This window comes from Pituophis catenifer, unplaced genomic scaffold (assembly GCF_029215685.1).
Source record: "Pituophis catenifer annectens isolate HBS135680 unplaced genomic scaffold, rPitCat1.0.hap2 SCAF_3, whole genome shotgun sequence".
NCBI lineage: Eukaryota > Metazoa > Chordata > Lepidosauria > Squamata > Colubridae > Pituophis > Pituophis catenifer.
Genome location: NW_027256883.1, coordinates 21,223,572 through 21,238,539, shown reverse-complemented (window position 1 = coordinate 21,238,539; position 14,968 = coordinate 21,223,572). Strand labels below are relative to the sequence as shown.

General features: G+C 33.6%; 1 protein-coding gene across 1 annotated transcript in view; it reads right to left on the bottom strand.

Annotated features, from left to right (window-relative positions):
- The window catches only part of CSMD3 (CUB and Sushi multiple domains 3), a 700,075-nt gene that overhangs the window by 157,459 nt on the left and 527,648 nt on the right, over nucleotides 1-14,968 (bottom strand). The gene's annotated exons all lie outside the window — the stretch shown is intronic.

Genomic DNA, 14,968 nt, shown 5'->3' with positions numbered 1-14,968 from the left:
TCTGGATGGCAGCCATGCCTTTCCTTCACTATTTCCATATTTGGACCTGAAATCTCCCAAAAAGGTTTTAAGAAGGAAAAATTAAAGGCTTTGTTCTATGCTTCTGTTGGGTTGTTAATTGGTACAATTACTTAATGTAATTATCGAAGGGTAGATATACTCTATTTTCTTCACGTATATTTCACATGTATTCGGAGCACTATAACAACAGAAACATATGGACAACATTTCTCTCTTTCTCTCTTTCTCTCTCTTCCTGTCTGTCTCTGTTTCTCTCTCTCTCTCTCTCTCTCTCTCTCTCTCTCTCTCTCTCTCTCTCTCTCTCTCTGAGTATGTGCCTGTTTCTGTCTCTCTCACACACACATACATACTAATCAGACTAACAAACTTTTCTGTCAGGTTGAATTTGAGCTGCAAAATGTATTAAAAGTACTAAATTGAAACACTGATATTTTCTGAAAATTATCTGTGTTCAAAGCAGTCATTATTATTACAATTTTTGAAATGTCGAGCTCCATTATGCACATATTCTTGGGCAGTCAATTGAAAGCCAGCTATCTGGCTAATGACAATTCTCCCTATCTCAAATAAATCAAGCTTCAATAAAACAAAGAATAATTATTCCAAAGAATAAGTTGTGGTGCCCATTTTAAAAAGCTGATTATTATTCATGCATTATTCAGGGAGAAAAAGAGAGACAGAGAGAGGGAGGGAGAGAGCAGAGAGAATTCATAATTCATCCTGAATTATTACTTTTACCACAATCTGATTTGTGGACACACCTACAAAAACTGTAATAGTGAATGAAATACTTCCTGATGGTCTTGACGTAAAATTTGCTAAACATTCTTCCAATAAACCCAAGGCTTGAAAGTGATTTTGAAATGGTTTTTACATTAAGCAATCAGCATCTAAGTGATGCAGTGTTGACCTTGAACTTAAAATAAGGAGTGAAAAGCTTTGAATAAGGTATTTTAAAAATGTCATTGCAACATTACTTTGATCTTTTCTGACAAAATAGCACTGACTCATCCTTTGCATTTTATTGGTGTGAATGTCTGTCTTGTTATTTTATTGACGCACAAGACATGTATGAAGTTTTTGATTTAAAAATTCTATGACACGAAAAAGGGTTTCAGTGTAATTAAGCCCTGCTTATTTTTGCTCTGCAACAAAACTTTTGTTCCACAGAAGTTACTGCTGAAATAACTAACATGGGATTACTCCATCTTCCCCTTATATATCAAAACTTTATAAGTGAAAATCCAAAGAATTTCATAGCCAAAAGAAATATAATTTTATGTGGTTCAGTATAATCTTTAGTTTCTCTACTGTAAGTGGCCATATTTTTGTGGCACATGGACACAGAGATAGTCCAGTAATGAAAAGTGGACAAAGCTATGTCACATATATACAGTAGCTGTAGCTGGAAAACTCTCTCTCTCTCCCTCTCTCTCTCTCTCTCTCTCTCTCTCTCTCTCTCTCTCTCTCTCTCACACACACACACACACACACACACACACACACACTCTCTCTCTCTCACACACACACACCTAAATCTATATCAACATCTACATCAATATCTGCATAACTCTATCATCTGATCTCCATCTCTATCTCTATCATATATATCTACATCTATCTATCTGTATAGGCTGATGCTTATATCAGTGTGAAAATATCCAGAGAATCACAATACCATGTCATTTAGGATTAAATGATTATAGGACAAAGGGGCCTTCATCCAATATCCAGAGAACTCAAGTCTCACCAGGATGTAAGTAAGTAACACAGGTGAATTCAGATTCTATGATGAAAATACAATACATTGTGTTTGTGAGTAAATGCTAAACCTGAATTTGTAATTCATCCTCGAATGAAAAGTCACACAATTGAATTAACTTTGTGCATTTATCTTGTCCTTCCTAGTGGTTGTCTAGCAAGACTGACCATTGTATCTTCTTCTGTACCACTCTTTATAATTTAGACCACATCAGGTATACATACTGGCACTCCAGGAGTCTTGTCATCCCCTGATCAATCCTTATCTATTTCTCTTTGTCTCTCTCACTCCTTCTCTGTAGAAAATTTACATAGATATGGGTTGCTGACTGTCCTTTACCTAGAAATACTTTTATTTTGGATGTGGAAGAAATGTGAATGAGGGGAGAACTTTCATTAAATGATTCCTCACCTGAGACGTCTTATGAGCTTCACTGCTGTGAAAGCTAGTCTTTAATTTCTTCCTCTTGTACATTTTTACGTAGCCACGTAGCATTTTTTTTCCCCAGGCTCAGCAACAATTACATTGAACTCAGTGAACTACAGAGGCATTTAAAAGCCATGGATCACTGTTCTCCAAAGATTTTTCAACAAACTGCCAGAAAGGAAGTAGGCTGCAGTTAATGAGCTTCATAAAATAATAAAAGGGAGATTGCGCCTTCTCTTCCAGTGCAAGTATGTTCTTTCCCATTGTTAAAGCTAGTACTTACGTTGCTATTTTTAGGCCCTAAAAATAAATGGAACATTTTATGCTGTGCCATGACTGACTGTATCTCATTTTAATTAGATTGTAAGGTCTTTCCTATAGTATACAAATCATAGTCTAAAAACTCTGACTACTTTTTTTCCACCAACGTAAAAAAAAAAAAAACAAAACCCCCCAATTAATATTAAACATTTAGTGGGCTGGGGAAAAATATGTTTGAGCCATAGAAAGGCAAAAGGAAAAGGAAATATGAAATAAAAATGATAACTCTATTTTTCTACAAAACAAAAAGAATTTGAATTGTATGTGTTTACAGACCAAGAATAATCATTAAAAGTACATCAAATACAGTGGACAATGAAAACACACAAAAAGAGACACACATTCTTTCTTATATCTGTGTGTGCATATGTGTAAGGGAGGCCTGGTAAAAGCAGTAAAGGCAAACAGGATATTGGACAGTCGTAGAAACCATAGATAAAAATATTGTAATCATCTGGGAGGTTTTGAAAATTGGTTGCAAAAGGAGCAAAGTCACCTCATGGTCATATAAATACGCACAATTTCTAACAATAGATAGGATAAGGTTGCACTGTGTGTACAAAGGCTTTTTTTAGTAATATATGTTATTAAGATTTCAGTTGCCATCTCTGGATGAACTCGTATAGAAGTATGATGTTCATAAAGGAGAGTGGTATATCTGCCTAGTGTAGTGTCACCCAAATGCATAACATGTTGATTCAGGCCAGGGAGAAAAATGTCTTGTGTGGGCTATGTAGAATGATTGTTGTTGTTGTTGTTGTTGTTGTTTTTAAATCTAGTAATATTGCCAAAGGAAGGAAAAAGTGCACATAACAAAGATGAGAAATACTAGCTGTGTCTTAATCCTAAATCCTTTTCTTATCTTCAGCCAAAGTTTTTTTTTTTTTGTAAAAAGTTTTTTTAAAATTTTTTACATAAATACACAAACAAACATACAATGTATTTTTTCTGAACAGAGTATTGGCCAGTTCACAAATTTAAACAATTTTTAGTCATCTCCAACACAATTTATATATTCCCTTTTTGTCATAGTGTTTATTCTCTCTAATTTTTATAGACCAATATTACCTTTCATCCTAATCTATAATCTTAATAATAATAAAATTCAATTTTTCCCCTTTTCATCTCTAAGTTAAACCCCTTAAATTTAAAATCTCACAACATAATGTAATTCCTAATATTTTGTTAAATTCCCTTATTATAATCAAAAATATTTTTCATTATCAACTCTTCCAAATAATATAATCCAACATCTTAATAAAAATCAGTTAATTATATAGCATTACAATCATTCATTTTTTTTCTGTTGTTTTTTTTCAAATATGTTACTCTCTTTTTACTAAATAATAATAATAATAAGCCAAATTACTTTATACAATACATTTTCTTCAGTCAAAGTTTTATCGAGATCAGGAATAGATATTGCCCAGACTAAAAAGGCACAGTAGGCCAAATAATAATTTATCTGTCTTTTTAAAGACAAAACAAATCTATATAACAGGGTACCATGTACTAAGGAGTTTCTCCAGATGATTTCTCTTAGATAGGAATCTAAGGTGACAAAGTCTCAAACAGTTCCCAAACGAGATGCAGCATAGTTCTAATCATATTTGACCATTAAGAGTTGAATGAAGGACAAAAACTATATATTTTTAAAATTTTGATCGGCTGCTTTTCAGCCTAGAGGTTTCCTTGTAAATACAGAATTGGGTACCATAATGCATGAGATTCAGAACTATGTCTTCAAATAACTTAATTGATGCTGAGATGTAATGGTTTGATAATTGCAGAAATGCTCTTTGAACTTTTACATTAAGTTCACTCATTTGATTGTTCCAACAAGTGGAAAATTGAAATTGAACACCTAGATAATTGAAGGTTTTAAACCTTTTTAGTAGATGTCCTGTTGATCTTCCAGCTAATTGGAAACTTAATGCACTTTCTTAAAAATACTACAACTTTTGTTTTACAATAATTAATTTCAAGGTATTCCCTGGAGTAATAAATAAGGCTTTAACTCATCAGTGCATACCCACATGTGTTACAGATAGAATATTTGTATCATTAGCATATAGAAATAGAGATGAGGTGTCCCCGTCTGATTCAACCATATCTCCTTTACCATTCTGATAATAATTATCACAAATATTGGGTATAATATGGAAAACTTTCTAGAAAGTTTTAGCACAGTTATGAGATGATGTAGCCTTCAGGATATAGCTGTAGTAGTAGTAGAAGTCTAGTATGTTTAATAAAAAAAAATATTAAATGAAAAATGTCAGGATATGCTCCAAAAACAATAACAAATTAAGTAATCAGGAAGGGAGGGAGGGAGGGAGGAAGGAAGGAAGGAAGGAAGGAAGGAAGGAAGGAAGGAAGGAAGGAAGGAAGGAAGGAAAAATATCCAGAAATCCAGACAAAGAAGAAATTTAATATATAAGAAACCTTATATATTAAACTTATAACCACTAGCTTACTAAATGTACCATATAATTCACAGTATAATTATTTTATAATTATTACATTATAGTATCACCACTATATGGTGATCACAACTCTTTTAAATTAACACTAGAGTTCCTTAGAAAGCAATTTTATAATATCAGGGAATTGTACAATACTGGCAAATGAAGATTCAGCAACATAAATCATTTTTTTATCAAAAAAAAAGCAACAAATAATCTGGGAATTATTATCCCTAAGATTTTTGTAAAACATATTTTCTTCAATAAGAATAAATGCAATTTTCCCAGATGAAGCAAATAGTTATTTGAAATACTGTGAAGAATGGAGAAATGCAACACTTTAAGAATATAATTAAAGCAACATATTAGTTTACTGTATTTCTGTCATGCTTCATATGGTCTCCTAGATGTTTTGCCCTTTAATCAACTCTCTGATTATGCTACTACTTTTTCCAATACAAAGTGCATTTTAAAGCAAAACTGACAATGCCAAAGTAACTGTGGAATGACATGGCTTTTAAACTGTCTGAAGATTCCACAATCATTGAACTATCTCCCTGAGATAATTTGGGTTGACAACATTGTTTGGTTGCATTTGTTTCAGCTGGCAGAACAAATTTTGTCTTTGCATTTTCAGAAGTATGCTATAGTCAATCTTGTATGGGCCACTGAACAACAAATTCTTAGTGGCCTGTTGATGTTACCTCTTACTAATTCCTTTTTATATTTGTTCCAGATCTATCGCAGAGCACGGACTATTTTGGATAGACAGCATTTCACATATTCAAAAACTTAAGTAACAGGAGATTTTTCTGGAAAACAATGGCTCCTACTGTTGTTATTAGTAACTTCTTAAAAATGTCCTATTTCCCAGGACTAGGCGCTGAAGTAATGGATGTAGAAGTCACTGGGGGGAAATGACTATTGTGATGTTCTTGATTTTAGGGGAAACAGAAGCTTATCAAATTTATCAAAGAAATGCTTATCAGATTTTCAGATGATACAAAATATTATATCCTCTAAGATAGCAATAAAATTTTAAACAATGTTCATGGGTTTTAGAAATAGGCTTAGAAAAAAAAAAGGAAATTGATGAAAGACAACTGCAAAGTTATGCCCATTGGGAACTGTAATCAAATGCATCTTTACAGACTGGAGAAAATCTAACTTGGAAATACTCCTTATGGAAAAGAGTTTTAGTTACAAACTGAAGGAGGTGGGAAGAAAGCAAACAATGATGACCTGTCTCTTATTTTCAACAGAAACAATGTAGTCCAGGCATGAGAGACAAGAAAAGAAAGTGGTTTTTTTTTTAAAGATAATCCACTTTAATTAACAACCCTAGCTAGAAATTTACTCTTACTGTTTGCAAAGCTATGTTTTTACTGCAGATGTCTTTACTGGACAACTATATGAAGGTTCACACACTTCCTTCTCCTTCAACCAGACTCCGTCTTGAATATTGTTTCCAGTTTTTGTGTGCTACATTTTTGAAAAAGATTGAGTGGAACTGGAATGGTAATAGTGAAGGCAATGGGGATGCTCAAGGGATTAGAAGCAAAGACAGGATGAAAGAATGAAGGATGTCATCACAAACTGAAAGAATAGTTCAGTACTGCATAATTGGAATTATGGCTACGAATACACTTTATCACAGTTCTTTGGATCTGAATCTCCAAAATGCTTCAGAGCACTCTGGAATTTTTAAAATAAATATTCCGTCTATTAGCATGGTGAGATTTCCCTACTACAACTCTTCCATATTAAAGGAGAACCAACAGCTTTCAGTAGTAATTTAAGTTTTTGGGTGGCTAAATTTACTTGTGAGGTGGCAGTCTGGACTGAAGGAATTAAGGACAATCATCATTTATAATACGCTAAGTCCAGTGGTGGGATTCAGCCAGTCCACACCCCTTCGGGAGAACCAGTTGTTAACTTTCTGAGCAGTTTGGCAAACTTGTTGTTGGAAGAAATCATTAGGGCAGAGAACTGGTTGTTAAATTACTTGAATCCCACCACTGGCTAAGTCCCCTTTGCTTCCTTGTCTCCAATTATGTCCCCAATAAAACAGGTTATTTCTTCTTTGTAACTTAGTCTGGTTAACCCATTGATTGGCTTTAGGATGAACAAGTTTCTTGCATCGAAATGGCTGGATTAAAAAGAATAAATGAGCTATGGACATGGAACTGTCCATAGCTCAGGAGAGGCATGACGGGAAACTACCGATTAGGCACAATGGACTTGCTAAAAAACACTTCTTTCTAAATGTACTTGATGAGCAAAAACATTGCAGCAAATTCTGCTTTTTATCTACTTTCATGCAAATGGCTGCATTTCCTCCTTGGGAAACCAAATAAAGGCATTTATGATTTTTTCAGCTTTATAGGAGGACCCACCTTTGTCCAGATCTGAATAAATATGTGACTCAGAGAGAATTGTTTTCTGCCTCTTTGTTAGTGCTGGGCCACACCTCGGACTCCTGCTTAACAAACTACTGTTAAATTACAGTAAAAATTACATATTTTTAGAATATATTCTAGCCAATTAACATTAGTCCCTTTGGAGGATTATCTCTGGACAATGTTGTTAGCAGATAGGGAAAAAGATTTGATATGCTTATTTGGTTTAACTTATCCCTCAACAATCAGTCAAACTGAATAGAGGAATTTAGACATTGTCTGCCAAGACCTGCAAATCAAAAATATCTCGTGTTGTAGTATATTTTACAATAAATTATGAGTAAGTCTTTTCCTTTAACCTTACATTAATGATATCTGTATATTTATATTTATATGTATGATGTTATGAAAAAGGGGGTATTCATATAATAACTATGGCATAAAGTCATTTACTGGTATATATACTTTTGTACCTTTTATCTTTGTTTATGTAATGAATTGATTAATCCATTTTAACATCTTTTCTTGGGCATTCTAATTCATTGTGTGTTAAATAGGATAGGATAGGATAGGATAGAATAGAATAGAATAGAATAGAATAGAATAGAATAGAATAGAATAACAGAGTTGGAAGGGACCTTGGAGGTCTTCTAGTCCAACCCCACTTAGGCAGGAAACCCTACACCATTTCAGACAAATGGTTATCCAACATCTTCTTAAAAATTTCCAGTGAGGGAGCATTTACAACTTCTTGACTCCATCTTCTTTGTGGCAGCCCCTGAGATATTGGAACATTGCTATTATGTCTCCCCTAGTCCTTATTTTCATTAAAGTAGATATACCTAGTTCCTGCAACCATTCTTCATATGTTTTAGCCTCCCTAATCATCTTTGTTGCTCTTCTCTGCACTCTTTCTAGAGTCTCAACATCATTTTACATCGTGGTGATCAAAATTGGATGCAGTATTCCTTGGCCTTACCAAGGCATTATAAAGTGGTATTATCTTATGATCAAATTCCTACAGGGACTCTAGCAATGATAGTTTTTAACTAGTATCATCAGGATTTGCAATTTTATTAATATAAATATTGAGGGTTATAATTAAGAAATTTTATATTAATTTGGATCTTGTAAAATAATATTATTACTTTATAATTGTCCATTATTATTTTTAAAAAAAATAAATGTACTATGACTTCTAGGCCATAAATGTACATTGGTTTTGAATTTCCTCACTTTGTCTTCAGGAAATCAGTAAACGTACCTTCATTTTACCACAGAACAAACTTGTAAACTTTTGAGAGCTTACTCATGTGTCGTTCCACCATTAAATACAAATTATATCTTGTGAGTCAGAGAGAGATAGAGAGAGAGGGAGATATTAAAATTAACCAACTGCCATTTAATTTTAATCAGTGAAGGACTTCAGAGTTAAACAATTAGTTATCATTGCACCCTTCTGCAGTATCAGTGGGAGTGTGTCAAAGATGATGAGTCTCCTATGTTTACAAAAAAGATTCTGTCTATGGCATGCTGTGTGCTTTTGTGAATCGTTTATCTTCTTGCTTAAGCCCATCACTATATGAAATATTGAAGTTCTGATTCTGCATGACAGAATAATGAAACACTGAAAACAAGCTCTACTGCAGTGATTTTTCCCCCCACAGAAAGTTAGCTGTGAAAATTTGAAAGTGAAATAGCTTTTATTTATACTCCATAAAATATAATCATCCAAATAATTTGATGTCATGATGTGTCACTTCTTCCAGAATATTCAAGAAACAATTATGATTAATGCAAAGGTAAAGGTTCCCCTCGCAGATATGTGGTAGTCATTCTTGACTCTAGGGGGCGGTGCTCATCTCAGTTTCCAAGCTAAAGAGTCAGAGCTGTCCGAAGATGTCTTTGTGGTCATGTGGCCAGCATGACTAAATGCCGAAGGTGCACGGAAAGCTGTTACCTTCCCACCAAAGGTGGTCCTTATTTTTCTACTTGCACTTTTTACGTGCTTTCGAACTGCTAGATTGGCAGAAGCTGGGACAAGTAATGGGAGCTCACCCCATTATACGACACTAGGGATTTGAACCGCTGAACTGCCGACCTTTCGATCGAGAAGCTCAGCATCTTAGCCACTGAACCACTGCGTCCCTTTTACAATGTTGCTAATTTTAACTCTTCTAATAAAGATTGGTTTTTTAAATATATATATATATATATATATATATATATATATATATATATATATATATATATATATATTACAAATATCAAATTCTGGACAAAAATCCTTAGACATATCACCTACAGAATATTGATGTGTTAGGTATAACTGATTGGTGAATTGATTGATTAGGTGTTAAGTCTTAGCATGCTTTTGTACTTATAATTTTCTGCAGTTATAAAGATAAACTAGAGAAGTATTAAGTCCCAAGCTGAGCTCCCAACATATTCTACTTGTTCCCAGGAGTAAATATATGAGAAATAAATAGTAATTGTATTTTAATTTTAATCCAATCTGTTTTTATTTCAGACTTTGTCCTTTTGTTGCACTCAAATAGCTAGTCTAGCATGTGATTTAAAAACATTGTACAAAAAAGGGAGGCAATGTATCCAAAATATGATTTAACATAAATAATACAGATAGAAATTTCATTAAAGAAATTCCAACAAGGAAATGAAAAAGGAAAATATCAAAACCAATGTAGCTCTGTAAAACTTAATAAAGATTTTAAAACAAAAAGGACTATTAAAAAACCCCAAAGTAACCTAATAAAAGTAACCATTAGAAAACCTAGAGACAGATCATAATCTCCCCCCCCATTTTTTTTGGCATTTTTTTTAATGTTATGAGGAAAATTAAAGGACAAATTGGGTATTTAAGACCATAATTTCCCCTTTAAAAACTGCTTCTTGCTCCACAAAATTTCCACTGATTTTTGGAAGCGATTCTCAATATGCCATGTAAAGCCTGGTGAGCTATAGCTCACGTTCATTGTTAGAAAAGACTTGAGGCCAACTCTTTGTAGGAAGAAACGAAATGCATCAATGCAATTTATATCATCCTGTCATTCTAGATAAAGAATCCTCACAAAAGATACTCTAAAATTCAATGTTACAGCTAACCTAATGGACAAATCTTCATTCTTTGTACAATGTTGTTGGACCTGTTAGAAGTATGTGAAAGTGGTAAAAATGAAGCCACTCCTCCTCCTCCTCCTCCTCCTCCTCCTCTCCTCCTCCTCCTTCTCCTTCTCCTCCTCCTCTTCTTCTCCTCATCCTCCTCGTCCTTCTCCTTCTTCTCCTCCTTGTCCTCCTCCTCTTCTTCCTCTTCCTCCTTCTACTTTTTAATAATGACCCTTTAGCAGGAAAACTAGCACACTATTTGACAGCATTAATTGCACGTTATACCAGACTCATTTTATCTCTAGCATCTTCTATCTGATAGAATTGACACACTTTTTCTGAGGGTTCCTAAATACTGTTATATCGCCTGCAGATATCAAAAGGGGTTTGTTGCATAATGATTTCTCCGAATACAGTACCCTAGCACTCTATTTTCTAAACCATGTAATTATAATATCAAAATATCAACATTACAGATGTTTGTAAGGTAACTATTTTGGAATTTTAGTTGATTAGGTGGTTACTGACCCAAAAAAAGGTAAATATTTTATATTGCTAGTATTTTTATTGTACCTTTTATATAAATGTCACTAATAACATATTAGGAAAATAGACTTCTTTAAATTTAGTTATTCAGAATAGTTACTAATTTATAGGTTTCTTGTTTATATTTCTATGTTATAGATTATTTACTGTATTCATGGCTGAATAAATGCTGACTGTATTTTACTATTTTGTTTTGGTGTATACTACTATCTTTTATTATTCAGTGCAAGAAGTAAATTAAAACTATAAAGACATAAATCAAATAGAATAAATTCAATTTTTGTGCTGGATTTCCCTAGTTTTTCCACTTTTAAAGTCAATGTCTGTTTTGAAAGGGAGGATTATTTAAATTCAATGTTTTTATAATTACATCTAGACCCAAAATGTTCTACTCTGATTTAGTGAAAATAGATAGAATGTCTGAGTTTACACAGCTTACTTAACTAGGTTTCTAACTTCACTCACTTCCTGGGATTATATAATATACTGAATCATAAATGAATAAAAATAAACAGATATTGTACTGTATGCCTGTATGTAATGTACCAACAGTACATACAGTTGGTACTGTATGTACTGTATATATATTGTTGATATATATAAACAACTATATACAACATATACATATACAAACAAAGGTGCTGATTTTTTAACCAATAAAATATACATCTTGAATACATCTCAGCCAGATGATAGGATTCTAGAGTAAAATAAATCTCAACCATGTTGATGATTGGTGATAGTTACATTGGAACATATTCTGTTACCATGATAAATCTCTTTGTAGGAGTACCAACTGCATTCACAGGCTTTCTCAATGCAACTGTAGCCAAATACACAGCTGGTAAATAAAACAAGTTGTTTTTTTAAATTGCAAATACAAATAGCCTATAAAGTTACAAAAACTAGTTTCTTTGGTTCTAATATTCTGCTCATCTCTAAGTTTAAACCCTGAGTTTTTCCCCTCCCATTCCTTTGTGGTAATGGGATGCATACCAACCTTGCCTGGTCCATTATTTTCTGCCTTGAAAGACCTAACCATCTCATTTTCAGTCTATTAATATACCTACAGGTAAATTGTCCACAGAAAACATCCTCAGCTGAGTGAACATGATGAATGTGAGCTATCCACAGAGAATGCTGTGCAGCAATGCTCTCTTTTCTACTTCAAATTCACTAATGGTTGAGTTTCCAACACTCTTTTTTTTTCAGATTCCAAAAAGGGAAGTAAATAAGACCCCCTTCTGGAAGATGTGGCATATATTATACTATTCTAAACCAGTAATGTAAATTATTCCCACAGAAGTGCATATTGTTTCAGTTCCAGTTTACTTTTTTATTGATTAGTCCTTGGGCCATATCAAAGTGCAGAGTTCCAGACACAAATTATTACTAAAATCTCATAAAAACAATTTAAAATGGAATTGGAATAAAATATGATTTAAAATGAAATTGGAATAAAATACAGTTTAAAATGAACTTGGAATAAAATACAATCATTTAATATATAGATAAATAAAATATGATAAAATTATATTTTGGTGTCACCCTTACAATCTACCTCAATCAGTCCCACATATGCTGATCTCAACCGAACCATTTTGCTTCAGTACTGTGCTGTGTAAAATGTTATTTTCAGATTCTGGCTGCACATAGGGTAAATTGTTTTGATATGGGGTTATTCCCAATGGGTCATTTGTTTGGTATACAGACCAAACAAATGCATGTTGTTAGAAATGTGTATTTGTGTGCATTTGTTGCAAAATATTTTTTGGAAGGAGGGCAGCTGGGAAAAAAATGATTCCAAAAAGAGCTAATCTTTGCATCAAAACCCTAAAAAGCATTCCTATATTTGAGATGCCAGATCAGTCTTGCAGTGACTTGCAGTGACTTGTAGTGAATATTTTCCCTGCCTTACTCCAGGAAATTCATTAAAATAATGTATGGATGTCAAATGCTAACAAAATAGGCATGGAACTGGCCTAGTGGAAGCATGAGCTGAAAAGCAGTTTACAGAGGCCATCTCTGGTGATAAGAGAGACTCACAGACTTAAGATCAATTCGCTGGAAATGAAGTTTTATCCATATGAATGTCAGGCCTGGAAGCCATCTTTTTCATTGGATCTTCAGGCCTGCCACATTTACTACTGTGGGAAACTGGGAGGGGGGATTATATGGAACCAAGATGATATATAGTTCTAATAACATTCCTTTCTCAGAGAGTCTAATAACATTCCTTTCTCAGAGAGTCAAGGACATCTTGCCCTGTACCTGGACGGCTGAAACGGGGAGGCAACTCCAGTTAGGACGGTGCTTTAATTGGACCATATGATGAACATGTGGATGTTGGGCAGGGACTTGAACTTTACTTTGGGTGGGGAAAACCTGGAAGCTTTCAGATTTGGATTTTCCCAGATGTGTCAATATGACATCTCTAATAAAATGGAACTTTGAGGAAACTCAAGCCTCAGAGTTTTCTTTCTTTGGGGATGTTACTTGGAACCCTGACAATGAAATCCATAAATGCTGCTGAATTTCTGAGAATTGTGAAGAAGAAACTTGGAACACATTAGCACTGATTTACAGGTAATGTCATATAATAAGCAATATTTGAGTAAAGACATTGTGTGACAGGATTCACAGATCAAAAGAGCAATCTAAACTAACAAAATACACATAGCCACTAAAAAAGAAAAGCTTAGGATAGCAGTATTCCACAGATACTGTCTGGAAAATACGTCTCTAGCTGTGAATATTACATCACAACTAAAGTAAGATATATGGCTTACTTTCTAAAATCCTTTGCATAAGGTTATGGAAAATGCACATAAGGAACGGAAATAGTTTGAAGGAGAAGAAATTGGAAAATAGGAAAAAAAATTGAAAGGAGAAACCCAAAGAATAAGAAATCAGCTTATCAAACAAAGCATTTGCACTGAATTAAAGTAACTCCGTAGTTACATGAAGTATGACAAAACTCTGAGAAAGCATCAGTGTGATCAAAGGCAAAAAGGATCAAGAAAATCTCAAGAAATAAATGAGACAGAGGCAGAACTGAAGAAAAACAGAAAGAAAAAAAATCAGAAATAGTAAAAGAGATGAATGTAAAACTTATTATTTTATGTATATCACTTATTTTGAAATAAAATGCAGACACATACTTACCACCCCACTAACACTTATTTCTTTGTATGACAATTTCTATTTTATTTTAATATATCTAAACAAATTTTGTATCTTTTATTATATATAAATTTTCCTGCAGAGTATTCTATATAAAAACATTTCAACACTCTGATATATCATTGCATTCAGATTTTGCTCATAAAAACAGTCTTACATGAATTTTATTTGATTTTTCTGAAATGCCTTATATCTTTTAAAAAAGATTACTCTTTTTTAGTATGTGGAGAGAACATACTGAAAGGCAAATCTTAAGTTTAGTACACAGATCCATCCCTATAAACTGTACATGTACACACAAAGAAGAACGGGAAACATCAAACATATATTTAAAACTTCTTTTCATTGTTCAAACTTACAGAATGTCAGCCTCCACATTATTACTCAGTCTTTCAACTTGTTTGGGCTAACCTAACTTGAGTGGATAGGGCAGAGGTCTTCAAACTTGGCAGCTTTAAGTCTTGTGGACTTCAACTCCCAGAATTCTCCAGCCAGCTATGCTGGAGAATTCTGGGAGTTGAAGTCCAGAAGTCTTAAAGCTGCCATGTTTGGGAACCCTGAGATAGGGGATCCAACCTTTAGAAACCCACAGTTAGGGACAAAGACTTGATTAGAAAATTGAAAAGAAGAAGAGGATAATGACAATATTTCTACCAGCAAAACTACAAAGAAATTCCACAAAGGTGTCACCAAATGCTGGACTTGACTAGAAGGAGATATCA